Source organism: Pristis pectinata, chromosome 3 (genome assembly GCF_009764475.1).
Source record: "Pristis pectinata isolate sPriPec2 chromosome 3, sPriPec2.1.pri, whole genome shotgun sequence".
Classification (NCBI taxonomy): Eukaryota; Metazoa; Chordata; class Chondrichthyes; order Rhinopristiformes; family Pristidae; genus Pristis; species Pristis pectinata.
This window is the reverse complement of record NC_067407.1, coordinates 103,052,439-103,075,285: the sequence shown is the minus strand read 5'-3', so window position 1 is coordinate 103,075,285 and position 22,847 is coordinate 103,052,439. Positions and strand designations below refer to the sequence as shown.

Here is a 22,847-nt window from a genome sequence, read left to right as displayed (position 1 = left end):
ATTATGATAATAATAAAGTCCTGGCTCAAACAAGGGGAGGAATGGGCACTTAGTATTCCTTGTTACATAGCATTCAGGAATGATCAGGAAAGAAATAGAGGAAAGGAGTGTCAGTACCAAACAAAGAAACAATTAGAGCTACAGGAAGAAGTGATGTACTGGAGGGTTCAAAGCTGAATCTATTTGGTTAGAATTAAGTAACAATGGAAGAACAACTACTCTGCAGAGTATGTACTACAGACTACAAAAATAGTGGAAAGGAGTGAGAGGAGCAAACTGTCCAGCCCTGTTAAAGTTCATTCATCAGTCACTCTTCCTGTGGGTATTGCTGCAATATACATGTGAGACTGTTATGGGCAGATCTCACATTTAAACATTGAATAATGAGGTAGAACCCACCAACATTCAGTGTCCTATTGGTGCTCTACTGAATGTAGTGCGCACATTGAAAAAAAGCTAACCAGGCATACAGTTGAGAAAGCGAATCAATGTTCTGCAAAGTAAACAACATTGCAAGAGAATATCATTCAGCTTAATATCGTAATGGAAAATGGTGAGGAAAAATATTTTAATGGAGCAAGTTGAAAAGTGATCAGGGCCTGGGTAAATCAATGAATGAGCAATGAGAAGCATTCAGGGAGGAGGTAGTTCAGGTATAGGCCCAACATGTTCTCATGCAGGAGAAAGGAAAGGTATTTAAAAAAACCTGGATCACTAACAACATAGATATTAAAATGAGACAGAAAGGGGGAACTTATGATGTTTGATTGACAGAAGAGCAATGGAAAGGGAAATTAAAGGGGCAAGGAGTGCATAAGAATAAATTAGTGGATGTAACAAGAGGAAGACAAAAAATCTTTTATGATCATATAGATAATAAAAGCAATTGAAGACTGGGTTGACAAGGGGACAAAAATGCAGCTTTTGAGCAGGGAGGGGCAATGATGTAATGCTAAACAAATGCTCTGCACTTCCGTAAAGAGGAAGATGCTGCTAATGTCACAGTGAAGGAGAAGAACAGAATTTAATAAGATAAAAGTGGATAAAGAGCAAGTACTTAATAAGTTGGCACTGTGCAAATAACAAAAGTAATCCAGTCAGTATGGGATGCATCCTACTTTGCTGAAGAAAATCATGGAGGTAATCGCAGAGGCTTTGGACAAAATCTTCTAATCATCTATGCAGGATTGGTACCAGGGAAGTGCAGAACTGCAAATGTTTTATCTCAGTCAAAAAAGCTACAGACCAGTTGTCTTAACGTTAGTCACAGAGATGTTAAGATTTGACAAAATTAATTGGTACTTGGGAAAAATATGGTTGAATAAAATTTAAGGGCAAGCTATAATTGACTTTGGAGTGAGTTTTTTTAATCAAGTGCAGGAGCAAACTGTCCAGCCCTGTTAATGTCTATTCATCATTCACCCTTCCTCGGGTATTGCTGCAATATACATGTGTGGCAGGGAATCAGGAGGGCTAAAAAGAGCCATGAAATGTCTTTGGTCAGTAGGATTAAAGAGGCATTTTATAGATACATTAAAAAGAAGAGGGTAATTAGGGAGAGGGTAGGACCACTCCAGGACAGAGGAGGGAATTTATGGCTTTAGTCAGAGGAAGTGGGTGAGGTACTAAATGAGTACTTTGCACTGGTATGTGCCAAGAAGGACATGGCGGACACACGGAGAAGTATGATAACATTCTAGGGCACATTGACGGCAAAGAGGAGAAGGTCTTGGGGTACCTGAAGAACATTAAGGTGGACCCGGGATTGATTGGATCTATCCCAGGTGATGAAAGAGATTACTGGGGCCTTGACAGAGATTTTTGCATCCTCTATAGCCACAGGCAAGGTCCCAGAGGACTGGAGAACAGCCAATGTTATTCCTCTGTTTAATAAGGGCAATAGACGCAATCCAGGAAATTACAAGCTGGTGAGCCTTGGATCAATGGTAGGGAAATTATTGGAGAAGATTCTGAGGGACAGAATCAACACGCATCTGGAAAAGCAGAGATTTTAGGGATATTCAGCATGACTTTGTACAGTGAAGGTCATGTCTTACAAGCTTTTTGTGGAGGTGACGAATGTGATTGATGAGGACAGGACAGTGGATGCTATAGACATGGACATCCGTAAAGCTTTCAACAAGGCTGATCTGGAGAATTAACGCACATGGAATCTATGGAGACTTGGTAGATTAAATTCAAAATTGGCTTTACAAAGGGTAGTGATGAAGGGATATTATTCTGACTGGAGGTCTGGGACCAGTGGTGTTCTGTGAATCTCTGTAGTTTGTGATACATAAAAATGATTTGGACAACAAAGTATTTGGGCCTGTTAGTAAGTTTGCAGATGACACAAAAATTGGTGGAATTGTGGATAGTGAGGAAGATTGTTAAAGTATTCAGCAGGATATATACCAGTTGGAAATGTGGGCAGAGAAAAGACAGATGGAGTTTAATTCAGACAAGTGTGAGGTGTTGCATTTTGGGAGGTCAAATGCAAGCTGAAAGTAAACAGTAAATGGCAGGACCCTTAGGAGCACCGATGCAGAGAGGGATCTTGGGGTGCAAGTCCATAGCTCCCTGAAAGTGGCAACACAGGTAGATAGGGTGGTAAAGAAAGCATACAGCACACTTGCCTTAATCAGTTGAACGTTGAATATAAAAGTCGGGTAATTATGTTGCAGTTGTACAAAACTATGGTTAGGCCACCGTTGGAGTATTGTGTGCAGGTCTGGTTGCCTCATTACAGGAAGGATGTGGAGGCTTTGGAGAGAGTGCAGAAAATGTTCACCAGGATGTTGCCTGGATTTGAGAACATTAGCTATGAGGAGAAGTTGGACAAACATGGTTTGTTTCGTCTGGAGCATAGGAGGTTGAGAGGTGACCTGATACAAGGATATAAAATTATGAGAATTGTAGATAGGGTAGATAGAGTCTTCTTCCCAGGATGGAAATATTAAATACCAGAGTGCATAGTTTTAAGATGAGAGGGGCAAAGTTTAAATGAGATTTATGAGGCAAGTGTTTTTTTTATTGCACAGAGAGTGGTAGGTGCCTGGAATGTGCTGCCAGGGGATGTGGTGGAAGCAGCTACAATGGCAACTTTTAAGAGGCATTTTGAGAGGCACTTTGAGAGGCACATGAACACGCAGGGAATGGAGCGATACAGACCATGTGCAGGCAGATGGAATTAGTTTGGATTGACATTGTGGTCGGCACAGACATCGTGGGCTGAAAGGCCTGTTCTTGTGCTGTACTGTTCCATGTTCTTGTGTACCCTAATAGGTACAAACCCAGGGCTTCTGGAGCAGAGGGCCAACAGAACCTTGGCTAATTTTGCAGGTTAATTTATCCTCATTCGCAGGATAATTTTGGGTTAATGTCATTTGATATGGATCTGAAGCAGAAATTGTGTTAATTACAGAAAGTCTGAATCCCAACCAGAAATATTTGATTGAATTTCCAGACAGCACAATTGAACCTAAGAATGGTCACAATCGCCAGTATCACCAGAAAATCAAATGCACTTCTGAGATAACACATACTCATGATGTGGGAGTCCAAACACTTACCACACCCACACCCAATAGGGAGGCTCGACATTGACAGCACCCACTCTCAATAGGGGACCCCCCACACCTGACCAGTGGACTCTGCACTATGAGCACCCACACCGGACAGCACCCACTCTCGTCAGGGGGACCCCACACTTACAGCATCCACTCCTGATAGCAATACCCCACACTGAGAACACCCACTCCCAATGCAGGGACTTTACACTGAGATTAGCCATTCCTGATGCAGGGACCCTGTACTGACACCACCAATGCCAACATAGGAGGCCCACTTACACAACATGCCATATTGTAGGTTCTTTATGGCAAGATTTCTCATGAAATTACTGTATTTTTAACAATCACGCCTTCAAGTTAAAGATAGGATTATGTTTGTTCTCTTACATGGATGTAAAAGACATGGTGCTTTTTCAATGAAGAACAGAAGTATTTTCCAGATCAATATGCCCAATATGCCTCCCCTAATCATCATCACTAAAAAGATTATCCTGTATAATTAGGAATTATATGGGATGATTTGAAGTTAATTAGAAATTGCTGTATATTTTCGGCTCCAATTAAGAATCTCATCGAAAAAATTGTTTCAGATAATGAGGGAGAGTTCACCTACATGAAAATGTCAAGGAAGTAGAAGGGATCCAACTGCTGTCCTCAAACAAAGCAGTTCATTGAGACCTATTGCTGAACAATCCCTGCTGCCTCATATTAATTGTCATGAGCAACCTTCATCCCAGCCCTTTCATCCGGCATCTGCTCAACTTCATCACTGCTATTCATGTCACCTAATCTTGTAGTTACCCACTACTCCAAGAATACTCTCTGCAAATTATCATTACAGATGACATACCACCCACACTACTGGCCCACAGATTAGCTAGCTGTTCAACTTGCGTGATAGAAGACATCAGTCCTGATGCAGGGTCTCAACCAGAAATACCCTTCGCCTCCACAGGTTCTGCTTTACCTGCTGAGTTCCTCCAGCAGTTTTTTTCTCTTGCTCCACGTTCCAGCATCTGCAGCCTCTTGTGTCTGCAATAGCTCCTTTCTGAGCATCCCTGAGAGATCCAGTTCAGTGTCTTCAGAGATTACTGGTGCACAGAATTAATGGGCAGACCACTGGGCTATGTCTTCCTCTATCAAACAAGGACCTGGGCATGCTCTCGCTGGACCTCCAACTTTGGCCTCTCCCTCCAGCTGTCCCTATGTCAGCTCATGCTATGGCCAAGAAAGTATCCTCAAACTCACAACGAAATTTGCAATACTACACCACAAGAACATGGTGACAGCGTCTTAGTACACTGGGCCTTTGAATTTGAATAGTTTGGGCCTTTGAATTTCATTGTCCAGTAAAAGTCCACGAGGAAATCACAATGCCTTGGACTCCAATTGTAATCTGGAAGTATCTTCCCCATTACTTGTCCCACTCTTACATGCTAAATCAGATGGTGGAGAAACTAAGATCAGCACATCAGTCAAAATAAACCACATTCCCGAGTATTGTGGTTGTTTTGTAAATTCAACACTGTGCTTCCTAGATCTAAGTCCTGGTTTAAAGCCCATGGGCCCCAACTCTGTCCTCTGGAGGTCACTTTCTTTATGCTTCTCCAGTCTCAACCATATAGTAACTATTATTTGCCTGGAAATTAGATTATTTCAGCTCTGTTGGACTGAAAATGACCCTATCACAGAGTGAATACAATGATGACCATGTCACATCATGCTTGAATTTCACCTAAGCACTTGCCAATTTGAGGCACATTTTCACATCCAATATAATTTGCATGTAAGACGTGCACCAAATTATAGCATTTCCTGTGCAACCCTTCCTTTAAATGTTGCTGGGGAAATTGTACTACGCCACCAAGGAGTAGCCATCATTGGGTACTCTTGGGATAACTAAGTCAGATCACAATCCCATTAAAGCAAATACCATATTTAGCTTTTGTCTGAGTTTTCTCCCACCACTCAAGATACCAACTTCCCCTCTCCGCCCACCAACTTCACCCCAAGCTCTGTGTTTGGCTCAGCGCCCAACATCCTCCACTCTCCAAGTTTTCTCCCAACCCACTGATCGTTACTCCCCTGACCCTCCGATTGGCCAGATCCTGATCCCCTTCCATTTGCTTGATCACCATCCCCACCGCGGGTCCCATTGGGATCGTCATCTCCTGTTCTCCCAGCCTCAATCCACCAATGTTTGCATCCCAACAATGCCCAAGGGCAACTGAAGGTTAGAACATAGAAACATAGAACAATTACAGCACAATTCAGGGCCTTCAGCCCACAAAGCTGTGCCAAACATGTCCCTACCCTAGAAATTACTAGGCTTACCGATAGCCCTCTATTTCACTCAGCTCCATATACCTATCTAACAGTCTCTTGAAAGACCCTATCGTATCAGCCTCCACCACCGTTTCTGGCAGCCCATTCCATGCATTCAGAACTCTCTGAGTAAAAAACTTACCCCTGACATCTCCTCTATATCTACTCCCCAGTACCTTAAACCTATGTCCTCTTGTGGCCACCAATTCAGCCCTGGGGAAAAGCCGCTGACTATCTACCCTATCAATACCTCACATCATCTTATACACCTCTATCAGGTCCCCCCTCACCCTCCGTCTCTCCAAGGAGAAAAGGCCGAGTTCCCTCAACCTGCTTTCATAAGGCATGCTCCGCATTCCAGACAACATCCTTGTAAATCTCCTCTGCACCCTCTCTATGGCTTCCACATCTTTCCTGTAGTGAGGCGACCAGAACTGAGCACAATACTCCAAGTGGGTTATGAGCAGGGACCTATATAGCTGCAACAATACCTCACAGCTCTTAAATTCAATTCCCCGATTGATGAAGGACAATACACCATATGCCTTCTTAACCACAGAGTCAACCTGCGCAGCCACTTTGAGCGTCCTATGGACTCGGACCCCAAGATCCCGCTGATCCTCCACACTGCCAAGAGTCCTACCATTAATACTATATTCCGCCAACATATTTGACCTACCAAAATGAACCACTTCACACTAATCTGGGTTGAACTGCATCTGCCACTTCTCAGCCCAACTCTGCATCCTATCTATGTCCCTCTGTAACCTCTGACAGCCATCCAAACTATCCACAACACCCCCAACCTTCGTGTCATCCGCAAACTTACTAACCCACCCCTCCACTTCCTCATCCAGGTCATTTATAAAAATCACAAATAGTAAGGGTCCCAGTACAGATCCCTGAGGTACACCACTGGTCACCGACCTCCACTCAGAATACAATGCTTCAACAACCACTCTTTGCCTTCTGTGGGCCAGCCAGTTCTGGATCCACACTGCAATGTTCCCTTGGATCCCATGTCTCCTCACCTTCTCCATAAGCCTCGCATGGGGTACCTTATCAAACACCTTGCTGAAATCCATATACACTACATCTACTGCTCTCCCTTCATCGGTGTGTTTAGTCACATCCTCAAAAAATTCAATCAGGCTCGTAAGGCAGGACCTGCCCTTAACAAAGCCATGCTGACTATTCCTAATCATATTATACCTCTCCAAATATTCATAAATCCTGCCTCTCAGGATCTTCTCCATCAGCTTACCAACCACTGAGGTAAGACTCACTGGTCTATAATTTCCTGGGCTATCCCTACTCCCCTTCTTGAATAAAGGAACAACATCCGCAACCCTCCAATCTTCCAGAACCTCTCCCTTTTCCATGAACGACACAAAGATCCTCGTCAGAGGTTCCGCAATCTCCTCCCTCACCTCTCACAGCAACCTGGGGTACATCTCATCCTGTCCTGATGAAAATCAATGAGCCTGACATTGATGGCATAGCTGTCTCTTCTCACTGCAGTCTGTCCAGAGCGGCAGTTGTAGTGGCAGGTTCATGATAAACAGTGATTGGCATGCTGCTGATACAACCATTAGCATCCATTAGAATTTCTAGGCCATTATGTCATGGTCTTCAGCCAGCTTCCTATAACATTCCTTTTAATGCCACGCAGCAACTTTATCCTCTCAGACCCAGGCTTTTATAGGCAGTTCATTCAAATATTGCGTTACCATTTTCAACATCTGTTTCATCAAGTAGAATGGGTATGAGAATGAATAGATTCTCGAAATGAAATATTCCTCATGCTTTGTCACATGCATGGTTATGGTCCTCTGACTATCTGGTATTAAAATTGTTAGAGCCTATTTGCAATAAACTAACATTTGTCAGTACTACATATTACTTGCTGCTTATTTGCCTGAAGAGATTTCTAACTTCTTCCGAGTTCTACATTGACATGTCATATCCACCAACAATGATCTATCCTCACCAGGCATTCAGCTTACAATCCCTTTTTCAGATCATTAACATTGTGAATTGTAAAGTTACCAGAACTAATGCTTGGATAGCTCCATTACAGCTCATCATGTTCCATTAATGAAAACAGTATTTTACCCTTTTTTTGAAGCATCTTTTTCATATTTCACCTTTAACGCTTGGCTCCAAAGCACTTTCTCAGAATAGTTAGGGTGTGACCTCAGCCAGTGCACAATGAGGATGCAATGCAAGACCGGTATATTGAAGCTCAAGGCTTCAGCCATCTCTTATCCTCCCATGATTATGCATTCAGAAAGAGAAAGGAGCTTCTATATCCATCCTTATTTATGTAAATCTATTTACAAGAATCAGTATTTTCTAATACATTACTGATTGATTCCTGCTGATTGGTATAAAAATGCTGGTCATAGAGCATCTGTGGAAAGCAAGACAATAATCTTTCAGGACAATAATCTTTCGTCAGAACTGCTGCTGGAGTTCAGCACCTCCTGGAATTTTCAAAGCTCCATTGGAAGAGACATGATAGGTGTTGAAGAATTTTGATTTGTCCTCAAAGATTCTGCACAATTCAATTTCTCAAAGTCATGAGTTTACTTCTAGGCATTCTCCATGGAATTCTGCATAACCAAGAGAAAAAGTGGAGATAGACAGAGCAGGATAAGGCTGGGGAGTGGGTAGGGAGGAACACTGTCAATAAGAGACCAAATCCACCTACGTTGCTTATGCAGCAGTTCTGCTGTCTGAACCTTAGAAAGGACAGTGTGTGACCCTCAAGCAAGAAGTCTTCATTTAAAGCTACCACCTGCTTGAGGTGTACTCTCTGAGGCAAGCACAGCAATTGCAGGATCTGTCATGGTGATTATGCAGCAATGAAAATCAATGAACCTGACATTGATGGCATAGCTGTCTCTTCTCACTGCAGTCCGTCCAGAGTGGATCCTGGCCCTCTGTGGTTAGACCTCATCATCCTCCTTGCTACCTCCTCTACTAAGATGTCAGTACAGGATCCAAAAAGATCTACTTTCGTGCCTGTTCCCCATAACTCTCGACTCTGCTATAAACCAAAAATCTATTTATCATGGCCGTATCGTGGCTATCATTAAGTACACTTAATGATTCAGCCTCTGCAGCTTCCTGGAGTGGAGATTCCAAAGATTCACCACCTTTGGGAGAAGTTGTCATCTCCCTTCCACATTGTACCTTCCTTCAATGTCTCCCTTCACAAATTGACTTCCAAATTGCCTGAAATACTTCAACAGATTAATGTCGGCAAAGTGTTGCATAAGAGCATTGAGACATAATGAAAGGGAGCAGGAGTTGGCAAAATGACCTCTCAAGCCCTTTCTCACATTCACAAGATCCTAGAATGCTTACAGCACAGAAGGAAGCCATTAAGGCAATCATGTCCGTGCCAACTCACCATCAGAGCAAATCTCTCTTTGTTGTTTTTCTCTGTAGCCTTGCAGATTTATCTCCACAAAAGAGGCTATACTGGGGAATGCAGCCAGGCAAATGGTATTAGAAGAGTACTTTGGAGAGAGTCACCAAAGCTCAGTCAGTTTCAAGGTAATTAAGGAAAGGGATAAAAATGGTCTGGAGATTGAGGTCCTAGATTGGGGAAAGGCCAACTTCAACATCATTATGCTGGACCTGGTAAAAGCAGACTAAGATAAACTACTTGTGGTCCACATTTAAATATGAAATAGTGAGAATTCAGGGCCAATGTGTTCCTGCAAGGGTGAAAGGTAAGGGCAGTGAGTCCAGGAAATCCTGGATGTTAAGGGATGGTGAGGACTGGGTGATGAGAAAATAGCATGTATATGACAGATATAACTGAAAACAGGGAAGTCATTCAGGAGTGTAAAAAGTGTATGAGTATTTAAAAAAGGGATCAGGAGGGCAAAGAGGAGCTATGAAATATCACAGGCAGGTAGGATTAAGGAAAATCCCAAAGCTTTTCATAAATACATTAAGATCAAGAGGGTAGCCAGGGAAAGAGTAGGGCACATTAGGGATCGGTGTACGGAGCCTGAGATCTGAAGTGAATACTTATCATCTGTATTCATTTAAGGAAAAGAACATTGTGGTTGGGGGATCCAGGGAGCAGGGCAGTGAAATTCTAGAACATATTAGCATTAAAAAGGTGTCAGATGACTCTGAGGGCTTAAAGGTAAATAAATCCCCAGGACCTAATGAGATGTATCCCAGGCTGCTATGGGGGGGGCGGAGGGGTGCCAAGGGAGGAGATTGCTGGATCCCTGACAGAGATTTTTAAATCTTCACTGGCCACTGATGAGGTGCCAGATGATTGGCAGACAGCAAATGTGGTACCTTTATTTAAGAATGGCAGTAGGGTAACTCCAGGGCTGTGAGTCTAACATCAGCAATAGGAATGTTATTGGAAAAAATCCTAAGGGACAAGGTTAACTTACTCTTGGAAAGGCGGAATGGCTTTGTTGGAAGGAAATCCTGTCTGATCAATTTGATTGAATCTTTTGAAGGAGTAACAGAATATGTTGATGTGGGTAGTGCAGGACTTCAGTGAGGCCCTTGTCAAGGTCCTGCAGGGCAGACAGGTCCAAAAGATCAAAGCTCATGGGATCCAAGCCAAGTTGGCAAACTGGAACCAAAACTGGATGATAGAAGGCAGAAGAGGATAGTGGATGGTTGCTTTTGTGATTAGAAATGTATGATCAGTGGTGTGCACAGGGATCAGTGCTGGGACCCTTACTGTTTGACACAAACATTAATTATTTGGATATGAATGTCAGAGGTATGATTAATAAGTTTGCAAATCCCATAAAAATTAGTGGTGTAGTGGATAGTAATGAAAATAGTCTTAGGATACTGATCAGATGGTAAAATGGGCAGAGCAATGGCAGATGGAATTTAATCCTGATAAGTGCAAGGTGATGCGTTTTAGAAGGATAAACAACTGAAGGACATACACAATGAAGATTATGGCCCTAGGTGTACTGAGGAATGGAGAGACCTTGGTGTATGAGTCCGAGGATTCCTGAAGGTGGCACCACAGGTAAATTAGGTGCAAAAACGGTATGCAGCATATTTGCCTTCATTAGCTGGGGCATAGAATATAAGAGCAGGGAAGTTATAGTACAAATTTATAAAACATTACTTAGGTCAGAGCTGGAGGACTGCATGCAGTTCTGGGCATGATTGTACTGGAGAAGGTACAGAGGAGATTCACCAGGATTTTGCCTGGGATGGATTGTTTCATTTAGGAGGAGAGACTGTATGAGCTGGATTTGATTTCCTTGGAATGAAGGAGGCTGTGGGGGACTTGACTGAGGTATACAAAATTATGAGGGGCATAGACAGGGGAGATATTTGAAAGCTTTTTCCCCATAACAGGTATCATAAACAAGAGAGCATCTGCTTAGAATAAGGGTAAGAAGTTTAGAGGAAATATGAAGAATATTTTTTTGCTGAGGGTGGTGGCAATCTGAAAAATACTGCCTGTGTGGGTGATGGAATCAGATACTCTCACAACATTTAGAAAGTATCTAGGTGAGCATGAATTGCTAAAGTACACAAGGCCATGAACCAAGTGCTGTAAAATGGGATTAGAGCAGATGGATTATTGATGGTCGACATAGACAGGGTGAGCCAAAGGGCCTGCTTCTGTGCTTTATAAGAGACGTTGGCATGTTTTACCCCCAATTTCACCCCAACCCCCCCAAAATCCAGATTATTAATTGGATTTAGATTCCACAGCTGCTACGGCATGGATTGAGTATTCTGAAACTATATCCCCTGCTTCTAGCCTCTACAAGGGCAAAATTCTTCCCAGCATTTAGCTTTACATGCCACAAGGTACTCACAGTAGTGGTTCCCTCCTGAGACTTGCTAACCCATAGAACAACTAGAGCAGATGCATGCAGCAATCATGCTAGTGAACAGGCTGCTTAAATCAGAAGCAACCTCTGAAGGTTAATTGCACAATGCGCTTCCCACACCCATTTTCTGAAGCTATCAAATTTAGTTTCATTCAACGTCTTTTTGTGTTCAGCTGTCTTCTAAAGGAATGGCTTCTTTTAATTTTATTCAACTATCAAAATTCTCCCAAAAAAAAACAAATCTTCTGGGATTATACTTCCCTCCCCTCAAGTTGCTAATTAACTTCTATAGATTTCACATCAGATGATTCCTTTGATTCCTTTCCATTTTATTAAGTGCCCTCACCACCATTCCACCAAGGCCACACAGTATTATTAAACTCAAGCAATTGAAAATTCATAATGTCATTTCTTTGTCACTTCCACTGCCAAAAAAGTCCCATAATGCTTTGGGCTGTTTGGTCAGCAGCTAACAGAATAATTACGTTAACCCCTGGACTGTGATTGGAAAAATTAAAAAAAAACTGCAGATGCTGGAAATCCGTCCTTACTGTGGAAGGTGCCAACATTCTGCCTTCCTGCACACGCCCTCTCTACAGATGGCACTAGAACCATTAAGTGTCACAAGGAGCTATGGTCCCACAATGGAGTGTAGCCTATGAGAGCATATCTAATTATTCCAAAACTGAATAGCAATTCAAGATTCAAACTAATTTCATGATGCTGTAAATTGTTGCAAAAAGTTAAATCTAGCATAGTAGCATGAACATAATTCAACAGAATAAATTTAGGTAAAATTTTTTTGCATTTCTTATGCTATTTTACATTAATTAGTAATCCCTTCCCAAATTCAAGTACAATATTGTTACTTCTTGGTTAATAGGATTCTCATTCGTGTCATGAGATTCTGGATGCATGCCCTATTTCAGGCCTTCAGTACACCTTCTAGGCTGAAAATCGGTTTTGTTTCAGAATGAAATGTGACATGCTGCTATATAAATGTGTGGAGACATTGTAAGCTGATGAGGTACTTCCTAAAAATTAAAAGGATGCTTCCAATGACAGGCACTCCCCACGACACTAAGCATTGCATCATCCACACCCATCAGGCTGTTACTGGAGGCCACACCACTCCTTTCCAGCAGAACCCATGGGCAACCCTGCTCTCCAGCGAGATGCTCTTGGAATTTGTTTTCCATGGCACCAGGTCATTCATGACCAGTACTTCATCACCAGTCTTTAAATTCTGTGCACTGTTGACAGCAATGTTAAATAGATTGTGTCCTCGTCTTCAGCAATGTCTTGTTTTTTCCTAAACTGCCCACCCACCCATAAGGTTTCAGTTTTTGACCATCAGAAAAAACATTAGAATGGAGTTGCAGTGAGGGAGGGGGAGGGAGGCAGGAGCTGCATGCTTATACCATTCAGGTCTAATTCACTGCCAACTTTAGGGATGGAGGCTTGTCTGATCAGCCTGAAGACAACTCCAGTCTCACAGCAATGAGCTCAATTCATAACTGCTTCATGCATGTCCAGAGGAAAATGGGCCAAGAGAAACAGATTTAGATTAAAGATATTGTCATCTTGGAAGGTTACAACTTCAGTGAGCCCATGTTATGGCCGCTCTAGTTATGGCAAGCACAGTCCCCTGTTGATTTTAGTCATTGTTGCCTAAGATTATGCACCATCTCATCCTGAAGAAAATGCGAGTGAATGATCCACAGGGCAAACCTTCCAAAGTTGGATAGCTGGTAGTTTATGCCAGAACTGAGCTGTGAATATCAGATTTGAAGCAGGGCTCAGTGTGAGGAATGAAGAGTAGAATACAAATGTCAGATATGAGTCCTGAAAGCAGGCTGTTGGTCAATGAATTACAGGAGCATGGTGAATTGTCTATATCACAGTGTAAAGCAGAGAATATGGCATGAGAAGATGCATGCACTGAGCTTGAGTGCTTGTACAAGATCTTTATTCTTCTTGCAATACCACATCCAGTTCTTCAGATCTGACCTCTAGCTTTGTCCTCCTAGACAATCCATTTCAATTGTCATCAGCCGATCTGTCATAGAGTTGTACAGCACAGAAACAGGCTCTTTGGCCCACCACGTCCATGCCAACCTTTTTGCCCATCTACACTATTCCCATTTGTCCGCACTAGGTCTGTATCCTGCTACATTTTGCTTATGTAAGTGCCTGCCTAAATGCCTCTTAAACATATTTATTATATCTGACTCCACCACCCACTCAGGCAGTGAGTTGAATTATCAACCACTCTTTGTGTTAAAAAAATTTCCCTCAAATCCTCTTTAAAACTCCTTCCTCTCAACTTAAACCTATACACTATTGTTTTTGAAATATTCTAACCAACTATCTTGTAGAATTTTACATAACTCTATCAGATCACCCCTTGGCATCCTTCACTCCAGGGGAAACAAACCCAGCCTTACAACCATAGCCCTCCATTCCAGGCAATATCCCAGTGAATCTCCTCTCAGAATCAGAATCAGGTTTATTATCACTGACACGTCATGAAATTTACTGTTTTGTGGCAGCAGCACAGTGCAAGACGTAAAGACAAAAAAAATTACAAAAATAACTATATAATGCAAAAGGAGGAACAACGTGGTAGTGTTTATGGACTGTTCAGAAATCCGATGGTAGAGGGGAAGAAGCTGTTCCTGAAGCATTGAGTGGGGGTCTCCAGGCTCCTGTACCACCTCCCCGATGGTACGATGGTGGTGACGTGAAGAGGGCATGCCCCGAGTGGTGAGGGTCCTTAATGATGAGGCGGGGGGGGGCGTTGTGCCCATGATAAAGCTGGCTGAGTCTACAACCCTCTGCAGGCTCTTTCAATCCTGCACAATGAAGCCTCCATACCGGGCCATGATGCAACCAGTCAGAATACTCTCTACTGTATACATCTGTAGAAATTTGCAAGAGTCTTCGGTGACATACCAAATCTCCTCAAACTCCCAATGAGCTAAAGCCACTAGCGTGCCTTCTTCATGATTGCATCAAAGTGCTGGGCCCAAGATAGATCCCCTGAGATGTTGACATCCAGGAACTTGAAGCTGCTCACCCTTTCCACTGCTGACCCGCCAATGAAGACTGATGTGTGTTCTCCCAACTTCCCCTTCCTGAAGTCTACAATCATTTCCTTGGTCTTGCTGATGCTGAGTGAGAGGTTGTTGTTGTGACACCACTCAACCAACCGATCTATCTCACTCCTGTACGCCTCCTCAATAACCATCTGAGATTCTGCCAATAACAGTGGTATCATCGGCGAATTTATAGATGATGTTTGAGCTGTCTCTAGCCACACAGTCATAAGTGTAGGGAAAGTCGGGCAGTGGGCAAAGCACGCATCCTTGAGGAGTGCCTGTGTTGATTGTCAGCAAGGAAAAGATGTTACTTAATCTGCACTCTCTCCAGTCCAACCACATCCTTCCTATAGCGTGGCAACCAGAATTGCACACAATACTTCAAAGTGCGGTCTAACCACTTGAGTTATATCCTCACTTTCCTTTGGAGAACTCTTCAGAAGGAGGGCCTCTTGTATCCCTATTTATACAGAACATCTTTCCTTCTTTACAGTTCTCCTCTACGGCTGTCAGTATAACGCCTGAAAATCTTTCAGCTCACGCTCTCCAGTGGTGTGTGATTTTTGAATCCCTTCCATGCAAGAATAAGTTCCTGAAAATATGTCAGCAGCTGCTGCCACCAGTGTGTCTCCTCTTTAAATTGTGCAGGCTAACTTTAAGTAGAGCTGAGCACTCACTCTACTGGACTTTCCTGCTGAGGCATGCAGCCAATGAACAGTGCCATTAGTGCTGGCTGTGCACAACAGTCATGTGAATTGGCAGGCAGAACTAAACTGGCATATTGTTTACATCTGCACAGGATCGAGAGCACAGTCCAAGTTGCACCCAAAGGAGTCTGGGACAGGGGAGGCCAAAATTTGCCTTTTAGGATCCACAGGTATTTCCCTGTTCCTTCCGATTTCAGAAATGAAAGAATTTACGGGGGGCTCATTCAGGCTTCTGTTCACCTTCCAGCCAGTCTTCAGCTGGAGGGAAAAAACAAAGCAGTTTCTCCACTCCTGCTGAATTTATAATTAGCATCCTGGCACAATGATGTCATTAGACTTCAATTAGCATAAGTGAATTAGGAGTCTGCAGACTTTTGGCAAGAAGTTAAGGCAACTAGCCAAAAGTGTCACTTAAAATTAGAAACACTATAATCTGGACAGCCTCCTACAAGTCTCACTTTCAGTTCCATGGTTATCTGATTATTTGAAGAATAGATACTGGAGCATATAGAATTACCTGCCACTATTGCCCAATCTTGAGGGTCCCTTTAATATTGCAGGATTCAAGCGTGAAAAAAAAATCAGCACAGATTTATCATAATTTGGCACATGGTTGAAAGCTTTGCTGGCAGAGGAGCACAAAATTGCGTAAAAGTCACAGTATCTGAAGATCTTACAGTTTTGAGAATGTCACCACTTTAAACAATCGTTTCAGTTTCTTGATTAGAATGACTGTTGTTGCCACATGCATGGTAAGACAATGAACAAAAGATAGAGCTGAAAATTAATGTGCTTTTTCAGCAGAAGACTGTACAATGTGAGAACTTCCATTTAAAAATATTAGACTCAAATGTGTTAAAATGATGAAAATGAAGACAGATGATATCTACTCTGAGCTCTACTTCACTGCAGAGATGATTGTATCTTAATGACTCTTGATAGCTCCAGCTGGAAAAGATATTTGATCACTAGGTCATTTTACCTGAAAATGTCACAACAAACCAAGGCTGATAATGGCTTGGCTTGGGCGCTATCAACAAATAACTAAAAGACAGTGAATTAAAGCTGGACACCACAATGAGCATAGTGGAATATTTTACAGGTTTACATGTTGGATTTTCCCAGCGTTTTTTTTTAATTTTCAACATTAATCCAAATTGGTAAACTGTTACTTTCATAAAGATGATGATCCTGTTCTAAGCACGGTCTTACAATATATAATTTAAATCACAATATAATAACTACATGTAATTTAAATATATAATTAAATATTATTGTAATTAAATTGAGCAACACCACTATGACATTAAGTTTCTTGCTAATTTTCTTTGCTGAGCATTTTTTATTCACTTTATGGCCAATCTATTTCCAAATAACTCAAAGTAAGTTATAGATCCCAATATTGGTCTGTGATGTTTCAATGTCAAAAAGTGTAATGGCACAATACAGTGATTTCATGTTATCAAGTAAGATTAATTGTTTAAATATGTTTGCTTCCAAAATGAGTAACTCAAAAATCAGATGTAAATATTTCAACTTGTGTTGGTCTAGTATTTATTTAAAGTGCATTAAACCACTGCTCCTTAAAAAAAATTCTTTGCCAATGGTTTATAGATCGAGTTACAACCACATTTCCCGAGTCTGTTCATGTGCATTCTCTTTACGATTGTAAAATGGGTAATTAAAGCAAAACTGTGGGAGTTAATGTAACAATGGTCTCAGGCCTTTCAGTCTTCAGCACAATGTCAGGAGCAAAGTTCAAAGAGCAACAAAAAATCTTTCTTCAGCAGCCTGTGGGGTTAAGGATGACTTATTTCCACTCCAGTTCTGTGGGTTTGGAGGTGACTGATGAGAGGAGGTGGTGTTTGAAGAGCTGGTAGTTAGGAACATTCTGTCCACCATTTACTTTGGGCCTCCACATGCTTCCAAAGACATTCAAGGTCCTTAATACCAATGCAAATGTGCTTTTTCCATTATAAGTGATCTTGGCTAGGGGTTTCCAAGAGTCTATGGGAATGTTATTTCGCTAACCCCCACTCTTCCCCCAAGGAGGCTTTGAAAAAACAGCTTTCTGTCCTCCTTGTAATCTTTGCCACGATGGAGCATGGAGTACTGTGCCAGTTTCAGGAATCTGGTGGTGGGTAGTCAAGTGATATGGTCTGCCCATCAAAGCCTTGATGCCAGACATGTTGACCTAGGAGAGGATGCCGATGTTAGTTTGCCTATTCTGCCAGTGGACTTGGCAGAAACAATGCTGGTGGTACCTCTCTGGTGCATTCAGGTGCCTTCTATGGATAATCCTTGACTTTGAAATATACAGGAGGTTGGGAAGCACTGCTGTCTAGAAACTTTGTACTGATTTTGAGACCTTTCTTCAAAGGCTCCTGGAACAAACTTCCAACAAATGTCCAGCTTAGAACAATTGCCCAATATTAGAGTCAGAAGCCTTAGTAAGGCTTTCCATACACTACAAAAAAAAACACCCTTTATACAAATTTTTCCTTTCACCAATATAATGGAAAATCTGCCTGCTTTAAAAACTATTGTTGCATATGGTGGTATGATGGATTGCTTTAATCTCTTGCTGATTCTTAAATAAATTAAACAGCCCAGAGATCTTTTATCTATCCCACACCTGAATTGGGTCTGGACTGATAGCGCTCAAAATCTGTATGTTTTACAGTCTTTGTTTCAGCTAAAAGGAAACTTTTGTGGAAACAGTTAAACCCTTCAAAAGATTTTATATTTATATCCACCATTGAATAACAGGAATCAAATAGTACTAGTCAATAATCTGCAATCTTTAGCTACTGATGCAAACAAGGTCGGGGCAATTTTTAACCTGAACAAAATGGTTTCAAAATTGGTTTACTTGCGGAGCCTCTTATTAACTCCAGCATTGCAAGGCCCAAGCAATTTCATGATTCAGGTTTCAATTTCATATTAAAGGCACACTGTAGAGTGCTGAATCAGCTCACCACACTAGATGGGGGGAGGACAACGATTCAGACAGCCCCATGAATGAGCCAACTTGGAAACCAAAACATGGGGTGGAGCAGTGCATATTAGAGCAGATTACCCATCAAAGGGCAGTTAGGTCTCACAAAATATTAGCCTCAACTACCCCCCTCCCCAACCCACCACAAATGTTTCAGATTGTCTTTGGAGTAACCTTCAGTGTTGTCTTTAAGGCTATTTATACTTGGCAATAGAAAGTAGTTCCTACAACTAGCATAGAACCCAATTTGACAGTTTTGGGCATCTATACACACAGGCAGTCGAGGAAGATGAGTTACACCAACCAAGCTACCTCTGGTTTTCCATTGTCAATCATCCCTCAGATAAGAAATGTAAAACAGTTTTACAAAGATGCTGATCTGCCTGATGTGACCAAAGCAGCCTATAGAATCCTTTGATTTCAACGTACAAAACAAGTGTTCAATTAAAACATTTTCTAATAGCATTTCCCAGCCATTCAATTGTTTAAGCAAATTACAGGCAAGTTGCTATCCATACTTGCATTTTTAGAAAAACAGAATCTCATCGGAGTAGCAAATTTAAACAGGCTTTATTCTTGGATTTCTGCTTGTTGCAATAGTCTGTGACAATGGAAAATTATTTTCAAATCAGTAAGAAATATTCAATCAAAAAGAACCCTCTCAAAGGATAATTTGGCCGTGTTCATGGAGAAATGAGAATGAACCTAAAAGGAACTTAAGCAGCTTCTCCTCTCCATAATGTTATCTGTCAGATGCTGGGAAAAAATGGACTTTTCACAGGCTCTGATTCAATACACTGGCAATGTAAATGACAGAAGGTCTTGGAGGATAATTGTAATTTAATGCTGCCACAACAACTAAAATCATATTGAATGGATCTTGAATCCTGTGCCTGAAATTACATAATAATGTAAATATTCCCAAAAGGTGTTCCAAGCCATTGCAAGTATAAATGTACTTAATTTTAACCTAGAAATTAATTTGAGCTATGTAATTGTGCAACAGCATGCACGGTGCCTAGTTCCAGTCTTTGTGACAATGTGGTATTAGCCCACTAATATTACATGGGTAATTGCTCCGGTCAAAATGGCGGAGAGAAGAACTTGATATGATTTCAATAGGCATTCATGCAGTGATATTGCCAACAGTAATTTCCAGGCTTTAACGGTTATCATAATTGATTGGTCATTCATAGTCAATGGGCAGAAAATCTGTCCCTGGATATGTTACAATAAATTATCATACTGTTCCTGTTTGATTATTACAAAATGCCTTAATTGTTAAACTTTTCATGGAGAACAGAATCATAGACAAGAAGAGAAATAATGAAAATGTTAATGTGTTTAATTTAAAACAGTCAATTATGTTTTATCAATCTAACAAAAGATAAGACTTACAACAATGGTTTTATTGCATATTATTAGATTAGATCAAGTGCTTGTCCTTGGGAACAGGGTGAAGCCAGCAGAAAAAAAACACTAACAAATTGACCAGAACCAAATAGAACAATGTTTTTGCCTTAAATTTCAGTTGTTCAATGTCACTATTTTATAAAGCATCCCATTTAATCTCACAAAATTCCTATCAGCAATGTCATTGTGTCTGACTTCAACCCATCAGAATGATGGCTGTCATTAAGTTGGAAATGGGCGAGACTAGATATCAATGATTCAGGAAAATCACTATGATCAAGGAGGGTGGGAAGAAAATGCCCAGAGCTCACTGGTGTGTCCTATTGGCTAAACTTCTTTTGTTCACTTATGGAGGTTTGAGCTGATAACAGCAAGATAAGGTCAATGGGGAATCAGGAACCTTCGGAAGCTGCTCAAGCAGGACTTTTCATGGTCTGCCTGTCATTAGACTTTTTCCTAAACCTTTCAGTGAAAAAAACATTCTACCGTGTCATTGGAGCAAGGCATCTCTATGCAATCTTCATGCAGTAAAGGCCAAAACACCGTTTGCCTTCCTAATTGCTTCCTGTGTCATCATGTTAAAGTCCAGTGATTGTGTACAAGGACATTTAGGTTCTGCTGAACACAAACACCTTTGAAATCTTCCACTTTTTCAAAAATACTCCACATTATCTACCAAAATGGATAACTTCACATTTTTCCACATCACAGTTCATCCTCACCTATTCGCTTAACTTGTCTATATTCCCCCGAACCCTCCTGTACCCTTGGTTTCATTTGTTGCATGTATAACATTTTAACAGCTTAACATTTGTCTGAAATCAAAATGTACCATTTATCACAAAAACAAGGTTCCTTGTTTATGTTTGCAGACAAATGTGGAACAGAAAACAATAAAAAACATTTTAAAAAATCAAGCACTCTTTGAATCTATGAATCATGTAATATTATCCTTGAGATAATAACTTTGACTTGTGCTTACCTTTTACATTCATAGTCCAGAGAGGTGTTACAAGAAACAAATCAATCTTCCATCATTGCATTTGCCATCTCCCAAATGAACATTGACTTATTTTCAGGACTGAGAAACAAAGTATGTGAAAGTCAGTAATTTGGGATAGGAACTGTTAACCATTGTTTGACTGCCAATGAATACAGAAATAATCTTGGTCATCTGAGTACCAGAAAGTCCAGAAAAATGTTTTATTTTGATCTAAAATTAAAGATTTGGAAGCACTTGTTAGTGTACAAATTCAGACAAATTACAATGAATGTGACCTACTTCATCTGAAGCATACTAGGACCAATGAAGTGTAGAATGTATTATCTTCATTCTTAGCAGTAAATATATTACTTCATCCAGAGCATCACTCTGCACAAATACTAGTGAGGTAATGAGAGAACATTTTCCTCAAACACTTCCAGTAAGTTTGTACAGTTTTAGTCTCCCTACATAAGAAAGGAGATCTGGAGAAGTTAAAATATCCATAACTGGTAAAACCAAATCAACCCTCACAGACCCCAATGTCCACCACCCACAAAGAAACAATTAGATAATCAATGAATGCCTCATTTTTGTTTCAGTTTCGCATTTCAAATACACTTTCTTGGACTGAAGAGATCCAAAAGGCAATTCACTTTGAAATTCTTGCCTTAGAGTTGCTATAGCAACATTCATTTGTCTGAATTCAAACCAGATGTTTTCTTCCACCAAGCTTTTTAATTAAATCTTCATCACATTTTTGACTGCTGGAAATAAGTGCTTCAATAATTTATCTTTCCTGTGACTGGTTTACTTTAGTCCAGAATGAAAATAATAGTTTAAAAATATGATGCTCATTTCCTTGCTATATTTTGTAAGTTATATTTTCTTCCTTTTGCTATCACTTCACTATTGGAGAAAACAACCAGACAGTCTACACCTAAGGTTTTGGTTCATGTTGCTCTTGAGCCACCTGCTGGAAAGTGCTTTCGAGTACTGCAGCTCAAAATCCCTTTCAATTTACCTTCTATTAGGGGAAGAGCAACTGCCTGGAGGCATCATTCAGAATCCAGCTCAATGCAGAAATCGCAAGATTCAATCAACCCTATGATGCGAGGCCTCAATTAACCAATGATAGACACATTTCCCTCTCTACACAACTACTCCATGTTTTCAGGTCCTAATAGTTCAAGTTTCCTTCTTCACTGAGATTTTCTCATCCTTTTAGAAACTATTAACCATTATGGCATAAGCCAGAATGCTCTTTGCAAGAACAGAACATCTTGTTTGTTCTCTTAAGCACCAGGACACAAGAACTTGTGGACATTTCTAAACTGTATGCAATGTAGTAGTAACGACAATTATGAAAAGGAAAAAAAAATCTATCAAACTCATCATGGTCACTGATGGTACAGTCCGTTGTTATTCACCAGCCTGCTACTGACATACTACTGCATTACCATCCCAACCCCCAAACCTACCTTGCAATTTCCAGTTAACCAAAAGAACAGAGTGGAGGGAAAAATCCATGGCAAACTTCACGAAAAGTTAATGGAAATTCCCCTTTCCCTTTCCAGAATTATTCTGTATGTTCAGAAAGTCTTTCGTCCTATGACATTCACTTGTTGCTATGGAAGCATGTTCCCCACAGAGCACTACTTTCGGAAGCATACTTTGTTAATTAATGAAATGGCTTCATGCCAACACCAGAAATCTATTGCAGCAGTGACATTATTATGCCATGCATTTTCACCTCAAATCAAATACTGAAACTTTAGTGACAGGTTTGTTTTGTGGCCCTTTGATTAATTAGCCTGGATTGTTATAAGGATAAGAAGCAGCGAATTCTAACTGGAAGCAGTTTTTTTGGCAGAAAACCTCTTTGAGGAGTTAA

The 22,847-nt window shown here is 41.0% G+C and overlaps 1 long non-coding RNA gene across 1 annotated transcript in view; it reads right to left on the bottom strand.

Moving 5' to 3' along the window:
• LOC127568772 (uncharacterized) overlaps window positions 1–22,581 on the bottom strand; it is a 449,928-nt gene extending 427,347 nt beyond the window's left edge. Inside the window, exons 1-2 of the long non-coding RNA XR_007956064.1 lie at window positions 22,435–22,581; window positions 20,954–21,052 (exon numbers count right to left, since the gene is read on the bottom strand). This is a non-coding gene — a long non-coding RNA (uncharacterized LOC127568772). The remainder of the gene's footprint in view (window positions 1–20,953; window positions 21,053–22,434) is intronic.
• Window positions 22,582–22,847: the final 266 nt, after the last annotated feature.